Raw genomic sequence first — 25,031 nt, forward strand, 5'->3', positions numbered from 1 at the left:
CAGCCACTTGCATCTTGCTTTGCTTTCTCTGTTTGGGATCATTAGTCTCAAGTGGCAACCCTAGTAATGTCCAGCCAGATGTGGGTTTGGTGACTCTCATTTTCGTGTCTGGGGTGGGCACTCCAGGTCATTTTCCTGCTCAGGAGGCCCTGATAGAGGATGGAGGGAACCAAGCATTGCAAATTCTGAAGATGGCATTCTTGATGCTGGACACGTACTTTTTCCACAGCAAGGCTGGCCTCCAGAGTGAGGCATGTAGGCACCCATTTGCATCAATGGCTAGAATTGCAGCTGCTGGGAACAGCCAGCATTTAGCTCAGGAGCATATGGGTGGTAGGATACGTGTCTATCTCATGGATGGGAGATCTCTCTAGGAGAAATAAGGCAGAGTGGAGGTGCATGGGCAATCTTGGAGCAGCAGGAGAGAGAGACCATCAGGAGCTTGGCTGGTGCCACAGGGCTCAGCAGGGCTGTGACACTGGGAATACAGGACCCTGATCAGTCACTGTTGGGTTGTGTGAGGATCCTATCTCAGTTACCTATAGCTGCATAACAAATGCCCCCAGACACAGTGGGAGGAAATAGCCATTGCTTCTCTCAATCTCATGGACCAGGACAGGTAAGCTGAGCTGGGTCCTCGGCTCATTTGGGGTGTTGGTGAGTGGGGCTGAGGCTTAACCGAGGTGGCTGGGAAAGGCCCTGCCAAGCCTTACTGGGTCCTTGGGGGACTTGTTCACTCATAGGCTGTTCAGATGTGAGCTTCACTTCTGTGGACCACCAATCACATAATGACATTGCATCGCCTCTGCAGGTTCTGGTTAGTAGCAAGTCAAAAGGCAGTACCCCTCAGAAAGAGAACGCTGTGGCATGAACTGTAGGAGGCAGGTCTTCCTGAGGGCCACTTTGAAGATTGACTGCAACAGTCCCCCAAAGTGGAGCCCTTTGTGGCAAGGTAGCTTATTTTGACCAGTGATCCCAGGAGCCCAAAGTCCCAATCAAGGACTGGGGAGAATGAAGCAGTGGGAAGCAACTTGTGTTCACAGATGGAGGTGTCACCAAGCTGGCCATGGCAGAAGCAGTGTGGCATGGGCCTCAGAACTCTACAAGGAGATGGACAGTGCTCAGGTTCTACCCTCATGGGCTGCTTCTCTCTCCTACACATCCAGGCTGCTGTGTGCCAGTGCAGAGTGGGTCCCTTAGCAACCTGACTAAGGCCTCAGCACGAGGGGCAGAGAGGGTGAGGGGAGGGCCGAGGGTGGGGTGTTGCTAAAGGGATACTTCAAGCTACAGGAGTGTTGGAGTATCTCAGAGGTGGGCTTTCTCAGCTGCCCAGGACTCAGTGCACCTAGTGCACCCAGCCCACCTCAGACCAGGGCCCCACCCTGTGGATCGGAGCTCCCACCTGCTCCCTGAACCAAAGCGCCTAGATGAGAGAAGGAGCCAATTAGTCCAAACTGCAGACTTCACACTGCCACCATGGAGGCTGGCTTTATGGGCTCAGAGCACTGCACTTGACAACCTCCCTTCCCCTTGACTGTCTTTAAGCACACAATAGGAGTGGTTTGAGCACCAGGCAGTAAGCACACATTTAAGCAGTGTCATTAAGTGTTAGGGGTCTGATTGCCCCTCAGATCTGTTTAGTGAGTGCTTTACAGAGCTAGCTCAGACAAGAACACTCTTGGGGAATTTCAGGGAATTGGGCTGGGCCCCAAACTCAACCTGAAACCTCAGGGAGGGTGTTCCACCTCTCTCTGGCCACAAAGTAGGGTTATGGATGGAATGTTTCTGTCCCCCTAAATTCGTATGTTGAAGTCCTCACCTGTAGTGTGCCTGTACTGGAGATAGGCTTTCTCAGGAAGTGAATAGGTTACATGAGGTCATAAGGTGGGGCCCTGATCTGACAGGATTAGTGTCCTGTGAGAGCTGCCTCTCTGCCTGCCCATATGGGGAGAGCCAGCGAGGAGGCTGACTCCCCTGAAGACACCAGCCTGGCCACATCCTGACTTCAGGCTTCCCACCTCCAGAGTCATGGGAGATAAATGTCCCAGCTGCTCTGTCTGTGGCCCCTGTTATGACAGCCCAAGCTGATTAGTACAGAGAAGAGGCAATGCTTCTGACCAAAGATTCTAGAGCTCTCATGGGACCGGGCTTCATGGCCCATTGCAGGAGAGCCAGCATAAGAGTTGCCTTGAGCCAAGGAGAGCAACCCCTTCCACCTAGCTTGGGGAGGGGTCTACACAATCCTGGGTGCTAAGAAGTCATGCTGGTCACTGAATTGTCATAGCTGCCCCCTCACCCTCAGGCCACATGGGGCCAGCCTACAGGACAAGTTCAGCAGGACTGCTGGAAGTCCACCCCAGGAGATGGTGAGGCAGATGAGACCTAGGTTGGAGGTGGGAGGGAGGCATACATGTCCCCAGTCCACAAAGGAAGCTGGAGCAGACAGTGGTAGCCTTGTCCAGGGGTGCTGTGATCCTGGGCAGGCTCTTGTGTGCCTCGGAGGCTTAATGCCAACACTATAAATGTCAGAGATGGAAGAGAGTATGGTACCATTGCCTTCAGCTTGTCAGCGGGAAAGGAAGTGACCAGAGAACAACCTTACCACACTGTGATCGTGGAGCCAACTTTTGGCCACATGACACTCTGGCCACTGTCCTTCTTTTGGGGGGTCAGAGGGGCGATGGGAGACCAGAGGCCAAACTCAGAACATGTGTGGTGGGCAGGCTGGCATAGGGCAGGATAGGAATAAGGTTGCAGGGCTAGGTTTTGGCTCCTGAGGGCCACGGCTGGCAGATGTGAGGCAGAGCGAAGGTATGTACTTCTGTGCACAGTAGCTGTCAGCCTCCAGACCCAGCTGAGCCTCAGCCAACTGCTTCTTACACCTTGGCGATGGGAGACACCCTCAGGACAACCGGTCCCAGGAACAAGGTAAGCTGGGACCTGGTGGAGCCAGAATGGTTCGTCTGTTGTGCACATCCCTCCTGGTCTGTGCAGGAACTGGGGCCTCTGAATGCTGGGCTCTGTGGCCCCCTGCAAAGGCAGGAGGTTGCCTCTGGTACAGAGGGCTGGGAGGCGGGCAGACAGGGATCTTGAGATGATGAATTCCAAGCAGGCTGAGCCTGGAAGTGTTAGACTCAGCCCTGTCCCCTGACCTGGGTGGAGCAGCAGACACCCATTCCAGCCTCTGCACCAGCCCTCAGGGGTTGGGAACTTTGTCCTGCGGGAGCATGCCCTCTGGGGCATGTTCCCCTTCAGCACTGTGTTCAGATAACCTAACTGGATGGTCCATTCTGAGTTACTGTAAGGAAATACTGAGGCAGGCTGCTTTTGAAGAAAAGAGGTTCATTCTGTGCACAGTTCTGAGGTTCAAAATCCAAGATGGCATGGAGGGGAGGATTCAGTCGGTCCCCAGTGAGGCCACTGCTGGAGCGTGTCATAGTATCATCGTGACGAGAAAGGGACAGTGTCTCAAACAGGAACCCAGAGAGTTCTTGCCATGCTAAGAACCAGAGATACTGTGCCTGGCACTGTCCTCTTGAGTGGGGCTACAATGACCAAGTCACCCCAGTGATGAAGTCAGGCTCATTCTACAGCATCTTGCTCTTAAGAGAGCTCAGGGTCTCAGGAAATAGCCCTGACCTCTTCCAAGGGCATAGCCCCCAAGAACCTGAGAACTTCCCAGGGGCTCCATGTGTCCAAGGCCTCCTGCTCCCATGGAGACAAGCTCACAGCAGCTTCCAGTGCACGGGCCTTTGAGAGACACAAGCCACATTGTCAATGGGGACCCAGCTGAGGACCATGGCTTAGCCCGGCCTCCAGACCCTGAGTGACCATTGTGCCTAACCTGCCACAGTGGGAGGAGAAGGGTCCCCAGTGCAGATGCATGCTCCCCCCCCAAACCAGGTGGTGATGTGAGCTGGGCTTTGGAGATCAGAAGCCTTGGCTTGTGCAAGGCCGCCTCTTGCTCTTTGCCCGAAGGAAGCCTTGGGACCCTGTTCTTGCTGCCCACAGGATAGGGCTGAGGCTTCCTTCCCATAAGGGACTTCAAAGGCACCTGGTCTATAGAAACTGGGGCTTCCTGGTCCTTAGGACACAAATGTCCCTGTCCCTTCTCAAAGGGTGATGCAGAATCATTGAGAGAGGAAGACGAAGGGTGCATACCTGGCTGTACCCTCCACCGGCTGATCCTCAATCAAGAGGAGCCACAGATGGGACCCTTGAAGCCTTTGTCAAAAGTGCCACTTACTTGTGAGTAAGTCTCACTCACAAAGACCCTGTGAGTTTCAATCTCCCCATCCCTTGGAGGTCTCCGGATGGTGTGCACCTGCCATTGGGCCAGCAGGAGACAGGAAGCAAGGTGCCTGGCCTGCACACAAGCTGTTCTACCTGCACCACCACAGCCCTGAACCCTGTCTTGCTGGCCAGTGTCCCCACCCATAGCAGCTGTCTTTATCTGCAGCAGGTCCACCGAAGCCTTAAGATGTTACTGTTCTGACATGTCTTGGGAAAGGCAGGGGCTTCAGCAGGAGGAGCTGGGCATGCTTGGGCTCCATGGTCAGGCGCCTCCTTTGGACCTGGCTGTTTAGGAGGCCACCTGTCACCAAAGCATCATACTTCCTGCATTCATTCACGCATTCATTCCTGAGCAGACCCTGACCAGTGAGAAGAGGCCTCAGGTGGGCAGGGCCATCAGGAGACAGTCGAGTCAGGACAGGTGGAGCTGAGGTGGAGGTGCGCTGGCCAGGAAGAGCACTGAATCTTGGGGTTACCCTGAAACCCCAAAGCCAGGGCAGGGATCTGACCCTCAGCATCTTCTCTCTGTCTGTCTCCCCCACCCCACCCCTCTGCCTTCTTCTGGTTCTCCTTACTCCCCAGAGCTCCTCTCCCAAGGCCTCTGTGGGGATTGAATTATGTGCATGTTCACCCCAGGAACTTGCACCTTCCCCTTATTTGCCAAAAAGAGTAGAATTATTTTATTTGGCGAAAGATGTGATTAAGTCATGGATGTTTTCAGGACATTGTCCTGGATCATCTGGGTGGACCCTAAATGCCATAACACGGATGCTTAAAACAAGAGGGCAGAGGCGATTTTGAGACACAGAGAGAGAGAGACTAAGAGGAGAGATGAGGAGGAGGAAGGGGTAGGAGGAAGAGGACAGAGGGAGATGCGAACGCAGCTGCAGAGGGCCAGCTGGACCCTGGCTGGAGGGGGCGAGGCCTGTCCTCCCCTAAGCTGGCAAGTAGTAAATGTGAGGTAGTAAATGCCTGTGCTTGAAGCCCCTGACTTGTGCTGTTTTGTGCTAACAGTCACAGGAAACTAGTGGAGTCTCAGATACCAAGGTATAGGCAGAGCCAGAAGCTCTGGAAAAATGGCATGGGACCTTCTTCACCTTTCTAGAGGCAGAGGGCACTGAGCTAGGAGATGTTATGGCTCAAGCACTAGGCAGTGATCAGTTGACCTCTGGTGGGGAGGGGATGGATTTCTATCAGGAATCAGCATCAGCCTCTGGGCTGAGAGCACAAAGGAACTAAGCAATGGCACAGACATCCTGATCCAGGCCCCAAGACCCTAAAACCCTAAGTGGGGCATTCAGCAGCTCATTAAGATTGCTCAGGAGTAGGGGACAGGGCTAGAGGTGGTGAAAATCTAAGGTTTCCTAGCCTTGCAGGCCAGAGATGTGGATGGAGATATAATGAACATGGAGATAGAAAAAAGTAGGACCAGAGTGTCTCCTACAATGGGGTGCAGCCTGCCCAGGACCTAGGCTGCTCCATTAGCAGCCCGGCATTTTGGTTTACTTGCATCTGTTTCACAGGAGCCCAGGACAGTTGGGGCATGCATTGATGAAGGTGATGATGCTGGTGATGACAGCGGTTGTTCGGTGATGATAAAGGCAGTGGTACTGACAGCAGTGATGTTCAGAATGACAGTAATGGTGGTGGGTGGTGGGTGGTGGGTGGTGGTGGTAATCATCGTGATGATGAGGGCATTAGTCAGCTTCCCGTTGCTGGTATGTGCTACTTGATAGACGCAAATTAAAGGAGGAAAGGTTTATTTGGCTCACAGTTTAAAGGTTTTGTTCCATGGTTAGCTGGCTCCAAAGAAGAAACATTATGATGGAAGGAAGGACATAGTGAAAGAAAGTTGCGCACCTCAGGGCAGCTGGAAGCAGAGAGCAGGGAAACAGCCAGAGAGGAAGGGGCCGGGAACCAGACAGGGTCCCCAAGGTCACACTGCCATGACCAACTCAGACACACAGGTGTGTGCTTTACTAACCTCCTAGAAAGCTGCCAAGCTAATCAAGGTGAGAATCAAGATTAACAGAGATAACAAGGATAATGGCGCTGATGATAATAATGATGACATAATGTTGGTGGTAATGATGATCACCATGCTGCTGTGGTGATCGTAATGGTGGTGGTAGTGGTGGTGGTGATGGTTGAGGGGCTCTTTCCTTTGCTTGGAGAGCACTTGGGTCTTTATGAAGCCCTGTGGGGGGAAAGTGAGGTGTCCTCCTCCCCACCTTGGGAAGGAAGAAACAGAGATTCTGAGCAGAGAAGCTGGGGGATCCAGGTGCTGCAGATTGTTGTGTGACCCCCACATGCTCAATTCTGGTGCTCAGTGTCTCACCTGAATCTCCTGCTAGACCCTCGGATCCCAGCCCACCACCTCCATAGCTCCGTGACATCCCCAAACACTTAATGATAAAACACCCAAGGTTCTTGTCTAGTGTCCATATACATCATCATGTTCTCTCCACTATCAGACCCCTTCCCTCTTTTAATCCAGATTGGATCACTCACCATGTCCTGTGGCATCTTTTCTAGCTCTATATAGCTCCTTCAGGGGACCTGGTGTCCACCTCTCAGAGCATCTACCTCACCATGTGTCTTAGTAACTTGGTCTTGGCTATTTCCTGCTACAATGGGTATTGCAGAGGGCAGTGGACTTGTCCTACTGTGTGGGGAACCCTCATGGAGGCCCTGAGACATGACTGCTACAGGTGTGCAGAGATCTGGATTCTGTTCAGCCCTCCAGTAAGTCCACAAGTCCTGGGGTGGGCAGAGCCCCTAACTTGTATTCTTCCTTGAGCACATTTGGCCCCATGAGTTTTGTGAATACATTCCTTTTCATCCCAACATGGGGAAGGCTTCAGGCACACATGTGGCCCTGCTTGTTTGGGATGCAACAGTGCATGTTCATCAGTCTCTCGCTATGAACCAGAGGGTGCTCATGTTTCCCCGTGGTCACTGCCACAGATCAGTCACCAGTAAGGCTGCTACTGTCATTCTCTCCTTACAGGTGGAAAAACTGAGGCATAGAGAGCCTAAGTCACCAGTCTGGATCATGTGATAGTAAGAAACAGAGCCAGATGTCTGCCTCCAAAGCCCTGAGCACAACAAGTGTTTGCTATGAGTACACAGAGTACAGTTCCCCTGTTGGGAGTCACACTGTGTGTTCTACCAGGAGCTGGCTGCGTGAACACCAGCCAGTTTACCTAGTTTACACAGCCACTGTAAACCCAGCATTGCATTTGAAGCCCCGATTTGCCCTGCAGATTCAGCGTCATGACTGAAAGGAAGCACAGAGATCAGCAGACACATCTCTTTTCTTCTCAGGAAGCAACTGTTTGATCAGTGTAAAGAGCCAACTGGGGCCACAGCAGGACCCACGTTAAGGTTCCTATCCCACATATTGCTAATGTGCAGTCACTGGGGTGGGACAAAGGGGCCTGCCCTTGGGTTGGGTGGCTCTTAGAAGAAACAGAGCAGGGTGGGGGAGCCAATCCTGGCCGTCGGGAGGGCCAGCACCTGCTCTCCTGGGGAACCAGCCTCAGGTGATAACACTCTGCAGATATGTGTTATCCCCACCCAAATCTTCCCTGGCCATATGTTTTCCAGGGACCTCGGGACAGGAGCCAAGTGTGCCCTGGGTAGAATGGGCTCTTTCAGGGATGTGAGGTTGCTCCTGTCTGTGTGGAGGGGTTATGAGGGGCTGGGAAGCCATGGCCAGCTGGAGGGCAGGTGGAGGTGCGCACCTACCTGCAGGAGGTAGGCGGGAACATGTAGCTGTACTGTGCATGACTGTACCACCCTGGTCAACACTATCTTGCCCTTGGCACTCCATATTGTAAGTGGGAACATGATGCAGCACCAGGAGAATCTAACATACCTCAGAGGAGACATGGGGGCCCCAGAGACTAAGCCAGGCTTCTGTGCAACCTCAGGCTCCCATGTGTGCTCGTTCAGAGCCACCCAGCTGGCCATGGCCATGGAGCAGAGGTAGGCTGTGGGGTGCAGCAGACCAAGGAGAGGCCACGCTGTGTGCATCCGGGAGGAGGTCCTAATGAATTAGGCAAGAGGCAGTGGCCATCAGCAGGTGAGTGGTGGGGATGCACTGAGGGAGGTGGATACTGCCTGGGACTTCACTCCAAGGGCTACCAAGGGCCATGGGAGGGGGTGCTGGGGATGGCATGGGTTTTGAGTTTCGTGTCCTTAATGAAGTAAGATAAAAGAGGGAGGAGGTACAGTTTGGATGGGGGAGATAATGAACTGGGCTTTAGAACCAGCTGGGATGGGAATAATTAATCCACCCTAAGAGGGGAGGTGCGCTTTGGGACTGGGCCCCTACACTGCTTCCTAGGAATGCTCCTGCCATCAGCTTATGCAAATCTAAGTGTGCAGGAGCCCTGATTGGGGTGCTAAGGAATTGTCCAGCCATCAACCCTCATCTTCTCTGCAACATCCTCCCTCTGAGCTGCTGCCACCAGTGAAATTCCTCAGCCAATGTAGGAGTTTTAAACATCATCAGGACCAGAATCAAAGGGCATTTCTGTAGGAAAAAGTGCACAGGCCAGGACCAATTCAGCCTGTACCAGCAGTGAGATGAGCAGGCTGCTCACAGTGGGCTGCCAGAGGCTGTGGCACCTGGGCAGAGGGTGGAGACATAGCCCCCATTCCAAGCACATGCTGGGCTCTGACCTCGGCTACACACGGGGCCCCCATCCCAAATCCGTGTCACAGACTGACAGGACTGAGTCTGTGACTCTAATCACAGACTGAGGCCTCATCCTAAGCAAATACTGAGCCCTGACCATGGCCACACATGGACCTGACCTTGGACACAGTGAGCTATGATCTTCATGGGCTGAACCCTGGTCCTACTCATGGTTAGAGACTGAGACTTCAACCCTAGCCACACAGTGAGCCTAGATAATGGCTCCAGACTGAGCTCAGCCCCTTGATCATGCCCTGCCCAGACCCTAGTCACATGAGAACATTGCTGTGGATGCCCCAGGCCCTCCTGGTTTGGACATTCTGTGATCCTCTGATTTTGTGTCTTGGGATCCTTGTGACTGTGTTGCCCACTATGGGCTAGATGGACAAATTGGAGTGTCCTCATTCGTGGGAGCCATCATGTCATTTTGTGTTCTGCTGTTTGCTCCTGTTCCCTTCCAGGTGGACTATGAACCTGGGGGAGGCTTCACTTCCAGCCAGCTGCCAAGGTCTCAGTTCCCTCTTTACCCTTACACCAGGGTTTATGAGCAATGGTGACTTCTCCCTGCTCTAGGGGCTAGACAGCTGAGATCAAAGTTGGCAGGTGTGGTGTCTGCTCGAGTGATTGATTTCCCAGCTCACAGATGGTGCTTCTTGCAGTGTCCTCATGGCGGGGAGCACAGGGCCCTGGGACCTCTTTTACAAGGGTTTTCATTCCATTATGAGGACCCCACCCTTGTGGCCTCCTCACCTCCCGAGGACCCCACCTCTTAACAACGTCACCTTGGGGACCGGCTTTCAGCACAAGAATCTTAAAGGTCACACACATCCAGACTAGCACCAGGAGACCCTGGGTACCGCCAAGGGCATGTTCAACAGATGTGGAATGTATGAACTGGTAAAATCCAAATCCTCATTATTTGAGGAAAGAGGAAGTTTTGTTTTATGAGAGGAAGTGAAGAGTCTCTTAGAACATCCAGAAATGAGGTGGGGTCAGAGTGAGGAGCTTGTACCATTGCTGAGAAACTTCCTAATAAAGGCACCAATCCCACAGTTAGTGGACCTAGACTGGGTATGTTTGTGTGGTGTGTGTGTGTGTGTGTGTGTGTGTATGTGCCTGGTGTGTGGATCTGGTATGTGTGACGGGTGTGATGGTTGCCTGCGATGGGTGTGTGTGTTTGTCTGGCATGTGTGTATGTGGTAGCTACTGGAATTCCAATAGCAAAGTCCAACAGGACAGGGAAAGAGCCCAGGGTGTCAGGAGGGAGGGGACACTCTGCCCCCTGAGCTAGAAGCTTGAGGTGATGCTGCTCAGTCACCCTTGCCTGGGCCCCTGTTGCCATCCACTGAGGCACCTTGGAGGGTTGCAAGGCACCGAGGGTCTCCAGCTCCATGAGGGAACAGGAGGTCCGTGACTGAGGGCACCAATGGCCCATTACTGTGCTGGGCAGCTGTGCACCAACCCCTCCTTGCAAGGACCAGGAGCAGCATGGGCCATGGCACAGGGGTCATTGCTTTGCTCCTGGTGCTGTGTATTTTTCTTTGACAGGAAACAAGCAAACATCCTGGTACAAGACTGAAAAGTGTCAATAAAATCAGCAAGTACTCATCACTCAGCTCTGCACTGAGCTCCTGCTCTGGGGTGGTCCCACCCACTGTGTACAGTGCTGAGTTTGAGAGGCAGAGGGGAGGGGGACCAGCCTGCAGCCTGGGCAGACCCAGTTGTGCCATCTGGGCTCTGTTCATTTTGATCGCTTTTCAGGCAGATCTGCAGCCACAACCCTCAGACATGATGCACACATGTCCTTGTACTTTCTTGCTGCTGGGAAGCTGCAGATACACTGCTGCCTGCAGCGCTCTGTCCCCTGTAAGTTGCTTTCATTCTGCATGGATGGCCATGGCATGTTTGCCCTGGTCCCCATCCGACATGACACTGTATCAAAGGTCTCGTTATCATGCTCTGGGTGACAGACAACTTGTCGGGATTGTTTCTTGCTATTCCTGATACCACTTGGGAACAGACAGAAGTGATGCAGCACGGGATGCTGGGGCTCAGGTTTTTGAGGTTACAGCATCACTTAAGGCTCAGCAGAGGAGCAGAGCCAGGAGGGGAATTGGAGGAGGAACACAGGGGACCCGGGACGTTTGTGTGTGTGTGTGCGTGCACGCTTGCAGGGGAGAGAGTGAGGGATGACCCAAGGGTAGGCACTGGCTGGACATTTCAGGTGGCTTCAGCTTCGGTCCTGGCCCTTTTTCTCTGGCAGACTTTGTTTTTACTCTGAAGGCCATTGGCTGATTAAACAAGGCTCACTCATAGTGGGAAAGGCAGCATTCCCCAGTCGTCTGCAGCAGGGGTGAGTGCCATCTCTAATGACCTTCACAGCAGCGTTCAGACGGGTATGTGCCGAACACACCAAGTACCTTCAAAACCCCACTGCAGTCCCTTTGAGAATGTCCATGCCCATCCACACACCTGCTCCTCTCTCCACACTCATATACTGGTACTCAGTGCTACAGTTTTGCTACCTCAGTGGTGGCCTCAGGGGCTCATCTAAAAGTGTGTTCGTAGAATTAGTAGAGAATTGAAACTTCTCTTTGTATATGTCCAGGTCATATAGAAATACGCAGCGCTCAGTGAGATCAGGCCTCTGGGGTTCCTGGGCTTGAGAGGAGGGAAAAAGGATACAGAAGGATGATACCCTGACTCCAGATGTGGCCTGGTCATCATGGTTCTGGGAGCAGTGGCCTAACTCTGGGAGAGGTGTCAGTTGCATGAGGGTAGGTGAGAGCCAGTTGAGCTAGATAGGAGGCCCAGACTGAGGTTGGCCAGCTCTGAGGCCTAGGGAAGTGCTCACCTTGGTCTTTGCTGATCGTATCCTAGGACCTTGAGGAGTACTTGGCAGGTAGCAGGCATTCCTTTGTCCCTGACCAGCGCTGGTTGCTGGTGTGTGTGTCCTGGGTGGCAGGTTGTGGAGTTTGAGTTTGGGGGACCTGTGGGAATTAGAGCCGCTCTAATATCCTGGTGAGGAAAGCTGGCTTTGGGGAGGGCTGGGTTACCATGATGTAGGAGGTTCGGCCCACAGTTGACCAAGCTGCTCTGGGTGGGAGGATGGGTCCAGTTGAAGTTTTGTAGCCTTTGTAGCCCACCCTTCTTTTCTTGCCCTGGGCTCTGCAGCAGGAAATTCTTTCCCCTTTCTGAGGTGAAGAATGAAGTGTGGGTGACCAAAGTGTGTCAGGGTAGCCTGGACCAGTAAGCCTCTATGCATTCATTCCCTCTGGAAAGACCTCAGCCTGTCTATCATCCCTGTGAGGGAAAGGAATGAGTTGGGTATAGAGGAGAGGAAGAAGCCAGGATTTCTTCCACCTTCTCGGAACCCAGCCTCTGCCCCACACTCCCACTGTGAGGGCCAGGGCTTCCGAAAGAGCCTAGGGCTCTGGGTTGGATGGGGACAGGCAAGTCCTCATTTAGCCAGCCTCAGTGTACCCATCTGCAAAGTTGGGAGATGAGCAGAACAGCAATTTTCAAGTTCTCAAAACAGTTCAAACTTTTCCTCAAAGGGTGGCAAAGAGAAACTGGGTAAGCAGCTGGCCCTGCTGAGGAGGTGGGTGTGCAGGAAGCCTGGTTCTGACACCTTTGAGAACCATTGGCCAGGTCTCACCCAGGCTCTAAGCTCAGCTGTGTTGGTGAATAAGGGAGATGGTGCCAGGCCAGGGGGACTGGTGTGGGCACCATTATGGTCACTGACTGCCATGGCCAAGCCATAGCTGGCACACTGTTGAGTCCTGGGCCCAAACTTGTAACATAGGAAAAGTGAAACACAACTCCCAGGGTCCTCAGAGTGCCCAATTAAAGACAGTACCATTCCTAGTCTTTCCCTGCTCCTCCTCCCCCATCCTTCCCCTCATTCCTCTCCTTTCTTCAAACCTTCTTCTCCTCTTCCCCTCCTGCCCCTTCTTCTCTTCTTCCGTCTTTTCTTCCTCCCCATTTCATACTCTTCTTATTTTTGCTCTTATTATTAATAGATAGTTTGGGAATATGTCAGTCAACAAATGCATGAAAGTTGGCATAAGATGTAAATGAAAGATAATTTTCTAGGAAACATGGTCTTTTGATCCTTGTCAAAGAAACTGGCAGGGAAGTACTGGGTGACCTGTCTGTCACAATTTCAGCCCTCCCTGGGTTTATATGGGGCTGAAGAGGAGACCATGGTTAGTCCAGGCTCCCTGCCTTCATCTTCCATCCCCTGTCTAGTCCCATCTGCCCAACCACCGATCTTCCAGCTCAACAGTTCTTCATGGCTCCCCAGTGCAGTGCTAAGAAAATGGTCTCGAAAAAGAGATGCCAACTCCCCATGATGATTGTTATAGTTGAGATCTAAAAAGTCCTACAAAAGTCTCATGTGCTCAGAGTGGGGCTTTTGAGAGGTGATTGGATTGGGAAGATACTTAATCCTTAATCCACTCATGAGTTCATAGCTGAATGAACTAGAGGTGGGGTTTGGTTGGATGATATGAATCATTGGGGGCGTGTCCTGGAAGGGGGTGGGGTCTCTCCCTCCCTGGCTCCTCTCTTCTCTCTCTGCTTCCTAGAAGTCATGGATTGAACAGCTTTTCTCCACCAGACCCTTCCATCATGCTGTTTCTGCCTCGGAGCTCCCCAACCATGGACTGAATCCTCTGAAACCATGACCAGAAATAAACTTTTCTTCCTATAAGTTATGGCTATCGGGTGCTTTGTCTTACTGACAGAAAAGTGACAAACATAATGATCAAGAGAAAGCAGGAAGAAAGCACTAGAACTATTTAATTTTTGCTTTTCTTCCTTTAAATATTCTACTGGAGGCATGTTTTACCATGTACAGCATAGAATGAGATGTGTAAATGAGTGTTATGCACAGACCCTGAGGATCTGGGTTGGGTTGCTTGGAAGCAGGTTTCAAAAGGAAGGTTTATGTGTGTGTGACTTATTAGGTAGTTCCCCATAAAACAGAGACTGAGGAAGGGCAGTGAGGGAGAGGAAGGAGTAGCAAGGACATGCTAGGAAGGCTGGCTCAGACTTGGGTCTTCAGAATCAATGTCCTGGGGTCCCCAGGCACAGTGTAGGGCTCACCTCCAACTGTCCAGGTCATGGAGGAGGGAGCTAAATATTGATGACCCTGTAATCATGAGACCCCAGATAAAGGTTGCCCCTGGGGGCAGAGAGGTGTCCCTTCCAGCAGTGGAAAGGCACCACAGCCTGAAGGTAGACCTTTAGCAGAGATGCAGATGACAAGAGTAGGAGTGAGAGCACCTCTCAGTGTGAGAGAAATGGTGAGCACACAGTGTCTGTCATGTGCAGTCTGTTCCTAGCTGGTTTCTGCTGAGGCAGAGTTGTGACCCTCAGCCCCGAAAGTGTGTGTTAGCCCTTCTCCCATGCAGCCAAGGCCCTCGGGTACTGGAGAAGCTGTTGCGCTCCCAGAGTGCAGGTTCCTCTGGAGTTCCTGTGAGTTCCTGACTCATGGGCATATGATGATGGTGAGACAAGACCCAACCATGGGCTCCAGACGTGGGTCCTTGGTATACAGAAGGCATGGATGGGGCCTGGAGGTGCAGCTGCAGTGGGGGCTCAGCAGAGCCACCCCTCTAACATACTCTGACCCAAATGGTCACTTGGGCAAGGACCGGGATACTTGCCTTTGTTGACAACATGTTTTATTTAGTTCCTTTAAATAGCAATATGCCTGACATAGAGGAAAGGGTGAAGTACCGACATCAGAGGCCCAGGGACTCAAAGGGAGATGCTCTGTTACCCACGTGATCTATGACCTTGGAGTATCCTTGGGATGTCTATGCCCTACCACCCCTTGGAAAACCAGGCTCTGGGACTTCAGGTCCGTGGCACCGGCAGCACCAGATACTATGTGGTGAAAGCACTCAGCCCTGGGTGGCTGGCAAGGTTTGCTGGGATCTTCCTTCTTTGCTCTTCATTTCTCTTTGTAACTTCATTTATTCTTCACTGTACAAATAACTCATTCTCACTATAAAAACTGTGTCACAGTTCTCATAAAAAATGTCCCCTCAAAGTCTCATGTGTTCAGAGGGGGGATTTTTGGAAGGTGATTGGGTCGTAGGGGCACCATATCCATCCATGGATTCACCCACTGGTGACTTCACACTGCATGTGCTGTTCGAAGGCTGGGGATCATTGGAGGAAGTGGGTCCTTGGGGACATGACCTGGATGGGTGGATTCCTGCCCCTGGCCCAGTCTTCTCTCTCTCTGACTCTTCCTGTTCTTGGCTTTGTTGGCCACCACGAGGTGAGCAGCTTTCCTCCACCATGCCCTGGATGTCTCTGCCTTGGAGCCCGCTGATTATAGACTGCTTCCTCCAAAACCAAGCCCAGTGAACCTCTCTTCCTGTAAGTGGTGCAGACCAAGTATTTGGCCACAGCAACTAAAAGCCAACTAAGACACAATTCGAAGTCTACAGAGAAAGTTGACGACCTCCTCTCTCTTGCCAAGCTGTCATTGCTTTGGGACACATCCTCCTGACACCTGTCTGTCCCCCAGAGGCAGATATGCTCCTGCAGAAGCCTGTGCACAGCCCTTCTTGGTGGCACATCTCCCAGTGTCATCCCGCACACACTGCTGTGTAGCAGCATCTTCTGTGTACTGTGTATCTGGGAGCTTCTCCCTGCGAGGGCATAGATGTTCCTCCCTGGCGATCTGCCCCTGTCCTTGCCTGTTGGGCTCATGCACGTGGGTGCTCCAGGGAAGACATGCTAGCAAGAACTCAGTCAGTCATGGGGTCATTACCGCTGGTGAGGCCTGTTGTGGCTCCTGCTTTCCATGATGATGACACGGAGCCTGTTGGTCTCCTTGCTCCATCACCCCCACTAGGTGTTCAGCAAATATTTATGGCATGAATGAACACATGGGCAAATGAATGATTTGTGTTCTGGCACCAGTGCACCCAGCACCCCATATCTGGTGCTGAGATGAAGTCTGCAATTGCACACATCTGTGCTGTGGGGAGGGCAGGGGTGGTGAAGAGAATCTGGAAAAAAAAAAAAGCTTTCCTTTTATTTCCATACAAAATAAATACACACTTATGGAAACAATATCATGAAGCCCCTTACTTCTTAACAATGTTTAAAAACATAGCATGGATTGTTTTATGTCCCTAGATCCAGGACATTAAACACAGTGTTAATGATGTGGTCCCAGGGTTAGGTTAAACCACCAGAACGAGATATGCTCACTGTATATCTTTCTGGCTCCAAACTGCCTCCTTCCCAAGGCTGTGATTTAATGTTATGTCCCCGGCTTTATAGAGGGATATAATAAGAAACTCCATTTGAAGGATGCCACCCTATCTTTTGCCAAAGCATAATCTCAAGAATCATGCATGCTGTTGGACAAAGTTCCTTATGAGAGGCAGGAGGCATAAATTCCCCCTAACCACTTTGCTCTCTCAGGCACTCATACAGGCCTGCTGAGGCAGGAGAAAGCATACCCAGGGGTAAGTCACACCTGCCTCACATCCAGGCCTGCCCTGGATATGCCTGTGACCCTTGACAAGTCCTTTAGCTCTGGTCACCCCAGGTCATTCACAGCTGGGACAACACCAGGGTCAAAAGGTCTTGGGATGCAATGAGGTGATGTGGGGGAAATGTGTGGGTAGCATCTTGGCTGAGCAAGTCCTGGCCCCCTCCTTGGGCCTCCTGACCTATCGTCTAAGGCAGCACAAAAGCCCAAGAAAATTCCAGCCCCCCTGTGGGGTGCATGTGGCCCTAGACTTGAGAGCCCCAGCCACTACATTCCCTCATTCACCCAGAGCCTCCTTCTACTGCTTCTCCACTTTGCACTCTGGAGGATCACAGCCCAGTGTTGCCAGTGTCCCTGACATCACAGTGGGCCAGGACCCAACTCTTCACTGGCTTATCAGCTACACCATAAAGCCATGGCCATGAGCAGCATTCACAGGCTGCATTTTCTCCCTAAATGCTCCTGTGTGGCTTGACCCAGGCCCCAACAAGGCTCCTCTTTAGTAGGAGGAGGAAGAGGGAGCAGCTGGCTGTACCAAAGCCCCTGAAGGGAAAGGTCAAGGAGTTACAGGTACCTTCATATCGCTGTTATTGCCTCTGGAGGTCACTCTGAACGTAATTTTCTCTCTTAGGAGAACCTAATGGCTTTGAGATTAGTGAGAAGGAAGAACATGTGGTAGAATCTGGACCAGACCAGCATTTCCCTTGGGCCCCGGGAGACAGTCACAGTTGGCTCCAGCCTTGGCCTTTCTCCCAAGGCCACCTCCTGCTCTGCTTTCTGGCCACTAGGATTGGAGGTGGGACTGACCTGACAGGGCAGGAAGAAGGATGAGCAGAGGTCCGAGAGCCTTGTTCAGATCTCAGCTGGACATACTCTACGGCACGTGATGGTGCACTCTTCACCTGGGATGAGGGGCTCAGAGAGGACCAAAGAGAGGGAACACTGGACTCCCCCAGGAGTGCTCCAGTTCTGTTAGGGGAAACCAATGGCCCCTGGCTGGTCAGCACTGGGGTAGGAGTCCAGGTCCTGCAGAAAGTCCCACCCCCTCCCACAACCTGGCCTTCCTACTTCCCGCAGCCTTGCCCACTTCTATAGGCCTTGCTCCCAATATAAAGGTGCTCCTCCAATTTTCCTTGAGTTGGGGGTGAGGTCAGGTGGGGGGGACTGCCTGCATTTCACCCTTAGAAGGCTCTGACTTGGGTCAAAAGAACAGGACATCCTGTCTCATGTTCTCATTGCTTAGTCCAGCCACTGGGAGCACAGGATTACTGAGTGTCCTCTAGTGCCCATGGGGTGACCCAAGGCCAAGCCTCTTCTTTTGACCTGGCCTAGGTCTGGAATACCTGCCCTGGGGGAGGTCTGTGTCCAGCCAGCACACCTGGTGTTTAAATGTGTACCCCTGCCCCCAGCTCTGCCACCTGCCCTGTGAAGACAGCCAGATTTCTGGGTACTCATAGCCCCCAGGCCTTGAGAGGTGGAGGGGGAAGGTTCACCCACTGTCATAGGACCTGCATCTGTGCTATGGAAGTGAAGGCCCACAGTCTGCGCCTGGGGCTGCCTGGCCTGCTCAGGTCTGTGTGATAAGGCCCTCAGGGCTGGGAGCAGCACGACCTTCTCCCCTCCCAACTGTCTGAACGTCTGTGCCTGAGGCCAGGCTAGGGCCTCCATTAAGGCAGCCGTGGCCCTGAACAAAGTAGCTGCAACAGTAACTATCCTGTGTCCATGCCAAAGCCTGAAGTCAGAGCTTGCTGCTTGTCATGGGAAAATGATTGTAGTGGGTGGTAGGGAGACAGGAGAGTGTGGTACCTATAGGATGGGCAATGAGTACAGTCAGGCTGCCCATGACCCTATGACTGTGGGTCCAGAGGTCTCCAGAGAGCCACTGGTACCTGTATCCTCCGTGTCCACTCCCCAGAGAGAGTAACGCAGCTTGTCTGGGAGCTTTCTCACTTCAACTCCTGCTTGGCCTCTCCTGCAGCCCCATGGCCATGTGATGCCCTCATGGTGACAATGAGGCCATCAGTGGGAACCACAGAACACCCAGGCCCTCCATGCCCACTTGAGCCAGGGGGTCCAGCCAGGAGGCCAGTGCCAGGCTGGGGTACAGGAGCTGTTACAAGGGAGTCCCTGTGGGAGGAGCTGGGTACATAGGAGCTTCAGGCTGAGCTGGGGACCTTGGGGAGCAACTTCCGGTGACTCCCTCCATGCGTCTTGGGAGCAACACCTTTCATCTGTAGTGTGTTGGAACATAGTTGATGCCAATAACATCCAAAACACAGTAGTCACCAGCCAAGAAGGTGCATGAGTGGGGTTTCTCCTGTCTGGTCCCTCCTGAATCTCTCCTTGTGTACATTTCCATCTTGCCAAGTCTATTCTTCTCTCCCTATTTCTCAATATTCCCAATGAATGACTGGGTGCTATGACTATGCTCATGGGCCATGTGTGTACCTGGGTGACCCATTCTAAGAGAGTGAGTGAAACAGGTACAGAAACAGTGTGCACCAAAAGGAATTGAGGGCTGCAGGAGAGGGACCCTTTAGGGCTCCCTGGAACAGACTTTGTGGAGAGGGTCCAAGCACAGGGAGCTTGCTAGGAAGGATCCAGGAGGGAAGGCAGGGAGTTCAGTAACAAGGCAAGAGAGGGTAGCCAGATGATAAGAAAAAGTTTGCAGCCAGTTGTGCGGTAGGCAAGTGAAATTCATCCCACAGAGGAACCTTCTGGAAGCTTGTGCTAAGTCTGGTGCTGGGAGCTCTCCCACTTCAGAGCTTGGGAACTGGTTGGTGCTGTGTGAGAACTATCAGTTCGGGAGGGTGGCTCCACAGGGCATATCTACAGTGGCACTTTTGAACACTTGACTGGGACAAAGCCATGCACAAAGGTGCAGGTTCAGGAGTGGCAGTGTGCTTGCAGGGGGCTCCCAAGCTTGTGTGCCCCATCCTAACCCTTGTACCTGCCAATGTGCCCTTATGTGGACCAAAGGTCTTTGCAGGCGTAATTGGACTGAGGGTCCAGAGACAAGGAGGTCATCTTGGATTATCCAGGTGGGTCTAAATCCAGTGACCACCATCACGTAGAAGATGGAGGGCAAGAGAAGGCCGTGTAAAGATACAGGCAGGGGGTGGAGTGATCCAGCCATAAGCTGAGGAAGGCATGAGCCACTGGAGCTACCGGAAGAGGCAGGAAGGAGCGTAGCCCTGTGGCACCTTGACATCAGATTGTGGCCTGCAGAGCCAATTCTCTGCTGTTCTCCACTATTCCATGCCCCCGAGTGTGCGGTCATTTGCTTTAGCATCCATGGGACCCTAATCATCAGGCACTGGCAGCTCTTGCCATGCTGTGTGGAGGAACCAAGGGGAGAAGCCTGTCACCCCACCCAGCAGGACCTGAGCAATGCTAAAGGCTAAGCTTAACAGGAACTGGGAGTAGAGATGGGGAAGCTGATGTGCTTCAGGCTGTAGGGGGAGCTGTGTGACAGGCAACCAGGCGCCACCCAAAAGGGCCTGAGTCCCAGGCTGAGGGCATTGGCAGAAGTCCCGTGGCACTGGGGAGCCATAGAGTGCTCAGAAACAGAGGAGGTGAGTGTTAGGCCCATCCTCAGGGTAACAGTGGTTTCCATTGTTGAGCCAGTGCCTTGCCCAAATGAGCATCTCATGTAATCTGCATTCTGGGATGGGTTCCTGTTATTATCCCCAATTTACAGGTTAGGAAATAGGCTTACAGAGATTAATTTGTTTTCTTGGCTCCTACACTCAGTAAGGCCAGGGACAAGTTGGAAGTGACACTGTGGTCACATTCCTGTGGGCTCTGCTGGCTCCTATGGCTTCTAGCCTCCTTTTCCTACTGCCGTTTTGGGGGATGTACAGGTTGGGCCTGAAGGCCAAGCAGCCCCTCCCCCATCCTTCCATTCCAAGACACCTGGAAAGTGAGAAGGGGGTCAGACGTGGGGACTCAGTGCTCATGCAGCTCCTGAGATCATCACGCTTCAAAGGACTGCTCGAGGGACGTCGGGGATCCCCTCCTGTGAAGTTCCTAGGGAGGGGAGCAGCTTTGCAGCCAAGGTCTCCTGGTCTCCCCAGGGACCCAGTGGACACCTTAGGCATTTTTCCCCACCTGATTGATTGACTTATGGCAGCCTAAGCTTCATGGACTGAGAATAAATTCTGAGAATTATCTCAATAGTCAGGAGCTCATAGGGAAAAATCCATGAAACTAAGTCCCGTGTAGTGCATGGCAGTGGGGCTGGGACGCCTAGTATCTGGGCTCTTCTTGAGTGATTTCCTGATGGTGGGATTATCACCAGCTCATGATCATTGCACTCTGATCTCTGCAATGTTCCCCATTGGTCCTGGCTGTTCCCTCCAGATCCCTCAGGATTGGCCTCCTGCACTCCCTGTAGGAACACCATGTGCCCTGAGGTCAGTTGTCACCACACTGTGACAACACAATGTATTCTATTATACAAGTGCCAGCAGTGGCCACCACGAAGATGATCCTAGCCCTTGCTGCTCCCTCAGTCTCAGCAACTTCTGCCTAGAGGAGCATCTTCCTCCTGTCTCCCCCTTGACCTTGCCTCTCCTCACAGGTGTCTGTCATTGACCTCTCTGCACTGGTCAATCCCCATGTCCGTGTCCCTCTCAAACTGTGGGTCCCAGGATGGCTGCTGGGTCAGCTGTACTAATTGAAATCTTAGGAGGGATGACGAGCCCCTCCTCCAGGAGGCCTGGGGAGATGACAGTCCTGGAGGGGAGGACCGTGGCCAGGTCCAGCAGATAGATGGGTGTTGGGGAAAGTGACAGCACCCACTGCCCTGGCCCATCAGGAGTTCTTGGGTTGGGAACCAGTGAGAGTTGTAAGTTGTGAGTGGGGCTGACGTGTGCACAGGGACTTGGGCTAGATGGATGGCCTGGTGAGTGAGAGCCACAGGCTTCACAAGTGGCTGGGGCCTGAGCCATGGCTGCTGAGCGAATTGCTAGCCCTGCCAGCTGGGCAGCCGCCATGCAAACCTGGCCTGTTATCACTCCCAGATGGTCTCTGCAAATGGTAAGGATGGCAAGAGATGTGGGAGCAGTGAGTGAGTGGGTGACAGGTCCTGGCAGCAGTCCTGGAGCCCCTCCTGGTGCCAGCCCTGACCTGGTGCAGGAGGCAGAGAGGCAGGAGATACATGGTGCACTGTAGCTGGGACTCAGGGTCACTTTGCCTGGACATTCTGCACTATACTGAGATTGTCTGAGACTCCTTTGCTTCTGCTATCAGATTGAGTTCCTCCAAATGCTTTGTCTCTAGCGTGCTGCCTGCTGTAGCATTCTCCATCCCTGTCTCCTTGGCCAGTGCCTGTGCAGGGTGTGGCAGGAGCAAATCTTCTTGATGTGTTCATAGGCCTGAGCTAAGCCTGGGAGCTCTTACTGGGTCGAACATCATCATCCCTCCAAATCTCATGTCCACCAGTAGGTCAGATTGTGACATGGAAAGATGGCTTTGAGATGTAATGAGTTATGATGAGATCATGGTGGATGGCTTCATGGCAGGTCCTAAATCCAAGGGCTGGTGTCCTTATGAACAGAGTTGAGGATGAAAAGAGAGAGAGGATGGGAAGACAGGAGCAGAAATCAAGACGCTGGAATACCCCACAGGCCTAAGAGTGCCCAGGCAATGGCCAGCAGCTACTGGAAGCTGGGAGGGTGGCCAGAACAAACCTTCCCTTAGGACCTGCAGAGGGAACCAACTGCCAAATTCTGGCTTCCAGAAATATGAGGGAAAGAATCACTGTTGCTTCAGACCACTAGGTTGTGAGAATTTGCTCCTGTAGCCCTTGCAGATAACTGCAGAGGTAAGGAGAGCATTAAGACACTCCCTGCAGGGATGGCGTCACCATGTCCACCATTCTACGTGGTATAACAGCAGCCCCATGTCTCCTTCTTGTACCTTCAAAGGTCAGCAGGACACTTTGCTTGCTACAGGTCTGACCACATGGCCACACCTCAGCACCTTCCTTGCTGCAGTTGATGGAGGGGGAGGAGTGTCTTGCACCAGCAAGTTGATGCTCCAGTCTGCGCTTGTTGCGAGCCTCTTCTGCACAGCACTCTTGGGCCATCTTCAGCTATGAGGCTCCACCCGGCCAGGAGGGAGGCAGGAAGGGAAGAAAACAAGGGCCTCTGGAAACCAATCACAAACATTAAGGCCAATCCCTTGTCATTGAGGATAAACATCCACTCCGGCCCAAGGACAGGGCAGCCTCGAGTCACTGTGCCACAGTCCTTTCTATGCCTCAGTTCAGGGAAATGGGAAAGGTTGCTATCAGATGACTTGGCTTTGAATCCTGGTTTTGCCACTAACTGTGCATCAGTCTTTGGTACAAAATGGTCTAGTTCTGGCCTGTTACTATTGGGGAAGGGATGAAGGAAGGAGAAAAGGGTGGATGGATGGATGGACGAGTGGGTAGATAGATGGATGGAGGGTTGGATAGGTAGATGGATGGATGGGTGGATGGGTGGGTGGATGGATAGGTGAATGGATTGCTTACTGTGTGCCAGATGTTTTTATGAAGTATCTAGTGTGAGCCTATGCCCACTCCCATGTTATTGTGGTTTATACTGTACTGTCAAAGCAATGGAATTCAGGATGCCCAGCTAGTGTTCCCAGAGCCACACTGGAAATAGAAAGTGACAGAGGTGGTTTAAACCCCAGCCTATATGTGGTTGGATTGGGGTTTTCCCAAGTGAACTCCCCAAATCTGAATCTCTGTTCTCACTTAGAACTCTGAAATTTTGGGCAGGTGACTTATCCTTTGACTTTCAACGTACAGGTTTTCCTATCAGCAAATATATCCCTCATGATAATTTTTTGAGGTGTTTTTGTTTGTTTGTTTGTTTTGAGACAGAATTTTGCTATTCCAGGCTGGCCTTAACTCACTATGTAGCCCAGGGTAGTCTCAAACTTGCAGCAACCCTCCTGCCTCAGCTTCCTGAGTGCTAGGATTTCAGGTATGCGCCTGGCTGAGACTTTTTTGAGTATTAAATGAAATGTTTTTGACTTTCTATTTTTCCATGGGGACTTTAGTGGAAAATGAAGAGGGAATTTAGCCACATGGCAGTGGGAGACTGAGGTTGGCCGAGCGTGGGTCTCATTTCTGTACCACGGGGCGTCGGTGGGTAGTGTGTTGGAGACACACACCACCTCACACAGCAGCGAGGCAAGTGTGGTGGCCCTGTGCAGAGTGGCAGGGAGGTTCTTCCAAGATGAGGTCCTGCAGGCTCTCCCAGGGCCTGTGAGTAAAGCTGGCCTTTTGGGCCAGCACGGTGGACCATCAGCGGAGACCCAGCAGGACTGTGAACAGGTGGACCACCCAGCTCACATCCTGCCAGACTGAGCTGACTTCCAGGACAGCAAACGCTGAGCCAATAGTTGGAGGTCAAATTCTGTAGCAGGAGGTGAAGCAGGGTGTGATGCAGACCAGCCCCTGCCCTTTTGGTCTTGTGAGACTCTGCCAGGGCCCCATGTAGTGGAAGGCATCTGATTAATCAGAAGAGAGTCTGAAAGAGTGGCTGACTGTACGGTTCCAGCTCAGTGATGTCTGGAGCAGTTGAGATGGCAGAGATGGGAAAATCTCAGTGGTTGTTAGGGCTGTGGGGAGAGGGATGAATAGGTGGAGCACAGAGGATTATCAGGGGTCCGTGTGACATTGTAATGGTGGACACATACCATTGCATGTATGTCCCAGCCACAAAGAGTTGATGCCATGAGTGAGGCCTGATGCGTAGGGATCTTGGAGACTGATGTATGGGCACAGATTCAGTTTTAACCAGTGCACCCTTGGTGCAGGGTGCTGATGAAAGGGGAGTTGAGGGGCCAAAGGAGAAGCCTCTGAATTTTGTTCTCAAGTCTGCTGTGAATCCAGACTCTTCTTAAAAAGAAAGTCTATTGGGCTGGGGATTTAGCTCAGTGGTTCCGGAGCCTGCCTCGAAAGTGCAAGGTCCTGAGTTTGATCCCCCGTACCAAAAAAAAAAAAAGTCTATTAAAAAAAAGTTGAGAATTACTCTTCTGGTCCTCAGCTGGGGACTTCTCTTGGTACTATCAGGAGTACTTTCCAATGGTCCTTTTTTGAGATCCTTACTTCCCACTGTATAGCTGGTGACACTGAGTTTCCCGGAAAGGACAGGGAGCATTTGACTTCTGCCTCCTATCTCAGAGCTTCCTCTGCACATACTCGAGGGCCTCTGAGCCAAGCTGCCAGCCTGGGGTAGCCGTCCCCAAGGGAGAGAGCCACTCTGGCCATAGCCAGCAGAACTGGAGCTCAGGCACATTGTTCTGGCATTTATGGCCTAGCATGGCCCAGGAAAAAGCTGCTCACTCTCTGTCTTGTACCCACGCTCTTAAAAAGAGCAACAGCAAACATGGGTCAAGGAGCTGGGACACAGAGGCGATAGATGTATCGGAGCCTGCCCTCACAAAGCTCAAACCCTGGGGCTCCCTCACCATAAACAAGCATGCGTGCACATGTGTGCTGGCCTA

At 52.4% G+C, this 25,031-nt stretch overlaps 1 long non-coding RNA gene across 12 annotated transcripts in view; it reads left to right on the plus strand.

Moving 5' to 3' along the window:
- The window catches only part of LOC110347314 (uncharacterized), a 376,012-nt gene that overhangs the window by 318,919 nt on the left and 32,062 nt on the right, over positions 1 to 25,031 (plus strand). For 10 of the 12 annotated variants that reach the window (XR_015441090.1, XR_015441098.1, XR_015441097.1 and 7 more), the window contains one exon: positions 1 to 13,712. This exon is cut by the window's left edge and continues 64,138 nt beyond it. The exons of 1 other annotated variant lie outside the window; for it this stretch is intronic. This is a non-coding gene — a long non-coding RNA (uncharacterized LOC110347314). Of the gene's footprint in view, positions 13,713 to 25,031 lie in introns of those variants that run through there. One more of the 12 variants, XR_015441094.1, reaches the window with a different exon arrangement.

Source organism: Heterocephalus glaber, unplaced genomic scaffold (genome assembly GCF_053883595.1).
Source record: "Heterocephalus glaber isolate CG9 unplaced genomic scaffold, H.glaber_assembly_v1.0 deba00000281, whole genome shotgun sequence".
NCBI lineage: Eukaryota > Metazoa > Chordata > Mammalia > Rodentia > Bathyergidae > Heterocephalus > Heterocephalus glaber.